Source organism: Girardinichthys multiradiatus, chromosome 10 (genome assembly GCF_021462225.1).
Source record: "Girardinichthys multiradiatus isolate DD_20200921_A chromosome 10, DD_fGirMul_XY1, whole genome shotgun sequence".
NCBI lineage: Eukaryota > Metazoa > Chordata > Actinopteri > Cyprinodontiformes > Goodeidae > Girardinichthys > Girardinichthys multiradiatus.
In genome coordinates, this window is record NC_061803.1 from 9604510 (window position 1) to 9609101 (window position 4592).

At 40.5% G+C, this 4592-nt stretch overlaps 1 long non-coding RNA gene across 1 annotated transcript; it reads right to left on the reverse strand.

Moving 5' to 3' along the window:
- Positions 1–1751: 1751 nt before the first annotated feature.
- LOC124874621 lies at positions 1752–4313 on the reverse strand. The gene is made up of 3 exons (XR_007039856.1): positions 4262–4313; positions 2541–2690; positions 1752–2280 (listed from the first exon to the last, which is right to left on the reverse strand). It is a non-coding gene; the product is annotated as an uncharacterized LOC124874621 (long non-coding RNA).
- Between the last annotated feature and the right edge of the window lie 279 nt (positions 4314–4592).

Sequence of the window (4592 nt, forward strand, 5' to 3'; positions counted from 1 at the left end):
GGTAGACACTGAGTCAGGCCAGGTGTAGCTTCTAGGAAGAGAAAAGAAAGAGAACATAAAGTTAAAAGCTGAAATAACAGCAAATAATGCAAAATTGGACAGTAGTGTGAGAATGTAGTGAAGAGGGTGAAAGTGGTCATCATGTCCTCCAGCAGCCTAAGCCTATAGCAGCATTATTACAGAGATAGTTTCAGTGTCAGTTTATTTATTTATATAGCACTTATTTACAACAATGTCATCTCAAGACACCCCACAAAGGGTCCGGAACGGCGCGGGGCCGCCAGGGAGGCCACACCAAACCACCGAGTGCCAGAGCCCGGCCACCCCAGAACGGGCCTTGTGTAGGGGCACTAAGTAAAATAATAAACTGCCCACTGATGGCAATTGTTATACTAAAAACCACAAGGATCGGGATACCGCTCTCTGTCTGACTGATTATAACCATTAGAAAAGAGAAGGGGTCATACATGTAGCAGAAATGGAGGGTGTGTTTGCACCTCAACCATAACTGAGCCGGTTTAGGCTAAACCTGGTTCCCCTTTACTCCATCCAACAGGGATGGAGGACGACGGATGTAAAAAATAAAGAAGATAGCCTAAGCCACTCTAACTATAAGCTTTATCAAAAAGGAAGGTTTTAAGCCTAGCCTTAAAAGTAGACAGGGTGTCTGCCTCACAGACTAAAACTGGGAGCTGGTTCCACAGGAGAGGAGCCTGATAACTAAAGGATCTGCCTCCCATTCTACTTCTAGAGACTCTAGGAACCACCAGTAAACCTGCAGTCTGAGAACGAAGTGCTCTGTTAGGAACATATGGAACAATCACATCTCTGATGTATGATGGAGCTAAATCATTAAGGGCTTTATATGTGAGGAGGAGAATTTTAAATTCTATTCTGGATTTATGGGAGCCAATGAAAGGAAGCTAAAGTAGGGGAAATATGATCTATCTTTTTAATTTTCATCAGAACTCTTGCTGCAGTATTTCGAATCAGCTGAAGGCTTTTAACTGCATTTTGTGGACACCCTGATAGTAAAGAATTACAATAGTCCAGCCTTGAAGTAACAAATGCATGGACTAGTTTTTCAGCGTCACTCCTGGACAGGATATTTCTAATTTTGGCAATGTTCCAGAGATGAAAGAAGGAAATCCTAGAAACCTGTTTAATAGGGTATTTAAATGACATGTCCTGGTCAAAAATAACACCAAGGTTTTTTACTTTATTACCAGAGGTCAGTTTAATGGCATCCAGGTTAAGTGATTGACTAAGCAGTTTCTTTTTTAAAGACTCCGGTCCAAAGACGACAACTTCTGTCTTGTCTGAATTTAGAAGGAGAAAATTTATCGGACTGAAATATAGTTGCTACTCCTCCTCCTCGCCCAGTATTTCGAGGAATGTGGAAATTTAAATAATTAGTAGGAGTTGACTCATTTATAGTAACATAATCCTCTTGCTGCAGCCAGGTTTCTGTGAGGTAAAATAAATCAATCTGATTGTCACAAATCAAGTCACTAACTAGCAAAGTCTTTGAAGAGAGAGATCTTATGTTCAGTAAGCCACATTTAATTGTTTTATTTTTGTTTTTATTCTGAGTTATGTTTATTTCTACTAGATTTTCCTGATTTCCTCCTTTTAGATTATTTTTTAATCTATTAAATTTTTGGCGAGACACTGTCTTAATAGGGTAATGGGTGGGTAGCAGTACAGAAGCTGCAGAGAGGAGCGTTAAACTACAACCCTGCTTCCTGGTCTGAACCCTGGGTTGTCAGAGTTTTGGAGAATTAATGAGCTCTGGCTTGTGTTGTAAAATTAGCAGGAGGAGAAGCATGGTGAGGGAGAAGGGCACATTTAAAACATGGCTGGGGTGCCTTGTGAGAGAATCAGTGTAAAATGCCATCAGCCACAAGGGTCTGCTTTTGTTCCCCATGTCAATATCAGTGTAAACTATCGACATGCATCATAATCGTTCCCTTCTATCAAGTGTGGACTAAAGAACAATCTCCATTAGGTGACAGCGCCCCGGCAGGTTGATAAATGCTCCCTGGTGAAAGGGAAGGAATTGTGTAAAATAAAGAGGCATGTTCCAACAAGTCTTGTCAAAATGGTATTGATTTAATCATCTGCAGAAATACACATTCTTGGCTAGTGTAGCGTGGCAGCGGAGACGGCACAAGCTGGGATACGCTTTACAGTTGTTGACGCGGAGACGCTCTCCCTCATTGGCTTTGCAGGTGATGAAACACATACACGCTCTCTCTCCCTCTTCAGTCAGACGTTATTCTGAAAACAAATTGTTGGAAAACTCTGTTCTATTTTTATTTAGCAGCAAGAAATGTAACTGAATACGAGTGGGCGAGTCTGTATGAACCAGACTGGTGTGACCGGCCGTCTCCTTGGCCTCTCAGCAGAATGCAGGGGCGATAGATAACAAAAGCCCTCCATCATCTGGACACTGCAGTGGTGTTCCAGTAGCTGAAGTGAGGTGGCCAGAGGTCTTGGTGTGTTTATTTAACATCAGGGTATTGGAGAGAGTGGCTCACCTTGGGACAAATGGATCCCCTCTTCCCTCACTGTAAACACAGTGGCAAAACAACTGGAGGTCTCATTGCTCTAAAGTACAAGTTCATCAAGCAGGTGGGTGGGTTCATCGCTGGAGCCTTACAGGAGCTAGTAGATTCCATAAAACGTGTCTGTAGAAAAAAGCCAAGCAATCTGAACTGGGGGCACTGCTACTCATAATACAATACTGTGATGGCACAAGATCTGAATATATTTAGGCCAGACCAAAATTTTCATTTGTGGTATGATGTATTAGTTTTCATTAGATTTGCCTTGTATTGAGCTGCATTCATCTCCCAGATGCCTTTCATCTCCTGCAGAAGAAAAGCATCCCCACAGTATGATGATGCTGACACCATATTCATAATTACTTTTACCGAACAATAAGAATCAGATGCAGATATTTACCCTTGTAAGCTTTACTTTGTTTTCATTGTGATCCAAACACATAACAATCTGGAATGTGCTCAGAAATGAATAAAGGCTCAACACTTTGGTTACCTTATGAGGTCAAAGCTTGGACCTGCATTTTGAACACTGTATTTTGATCTTTAGAAGTGCATTTTTAAATGTGGAACAGGTACGGTGCATTATTCTTCCATTATATTTTCCTTCCAAATTGTCAAACCTTCTTCTAATCATTTAAAGTGGATCTTTAGTCAATTTGCTGTTTAAGGATTGAGAATTTTATATGTCCTGGGACACAGTAAATATATTTTGGGGCATGTCTCCCAGTAAAATAGGTACTGCTACACCTATGATGCAAATGCTGAACCAATCAGAAGCTTTTCTGCATACAATGTAAATGAAAATCAAGCCTCAAATACCTTGCAGTGACAGCAATTTCAACAGCGAAAGGCTGCTGTTTTCTTACAATTGTAATCATTTAGGAGGTTAAAGGGGGGTGTTATTATCTGTGCACAGCCCATCTGAGCAGTGATGAGGTGAACACAAATAATGTGCGGCTGCTGCGACTGCTGGGGGGGTGTTGGAGACAATCCCACGGTGACCTGACCTTGACATGCCTGAGTGAAATGGTGGTGAGGCTAATACCTCATCATATTGAGTTTGACTTTGGGCTCACGGTGGTGGGCACCATAAAACAATGGATAACACTGTGAACAAACAGTCATGAAACAGAAAAAGAATTAACACAGGAGGCCAAATCAGCTTCAATCTGCATGAAAATAATTGAAAATCCTGCCCTTTGAGATTATAATACATTTATTGGCATTGTTAAGATGTGTTAAATTCATCTTTTGTTGCATCATCTCACACTTTAGAAAAAAATCAACATTTATTATTAGTACATTTATTCAAGCCATCCAATGCTGAAACCTGTTTTTATTAAAATCTATTTTGGCACAATTGGTGACACTCCTAAAAAAGCATTTTCTCAAATTTATACTTGTTTTTTTATTTATTCAGAGTTTCAAATAATATATAACTAGTATTCAATGGTTGCTGTGTTGAGGTATAATATGTTATGACACAGAGGCATGTTTCTTTTCAGTGCTCTTAAAATGGGAAAGACAGGAGAACATGACATTCAATCACGGGAAACGTGAGTTGATCTTTATAAATTAGGAAAGGGTTAAAAGGAAAGAGCTCCTCACCTAAACTTGCCCATATCTTGTCATGCCAAGCCTGTGTCTATGTTTTGTGTTTTTGTTTATATGACCTAGTCTGGTCCTTTGTTTACCTTCTCTTCTGTGTTTATTTTGTTAATTGGTCTCACTCCCTCTGTCTCCCTGCAGTCTGTTCCACACCTGTTCTTAGTTTCTCCTGATTACCCGGTCTTGTTGTCCATTAGTTCTCCTTGCATTTCCTGTTTGTATTTAAGTTCTTTTGTTGCCTTAGTTTCCGGCTGGTTTCTTGTGTTAGTCCTGTCTTCCAAGTCATTCTGTCTTGTCTGGTATTCTGGTCTGGTTGGCGCATGCCATACTCCTGTTTCTGGGCATGGTCCTGAGAGTAAGGATATTTAAGGGTGTATTCACACTTGCCACTTTTGGTCCGCTTTAAATGGACCAGAG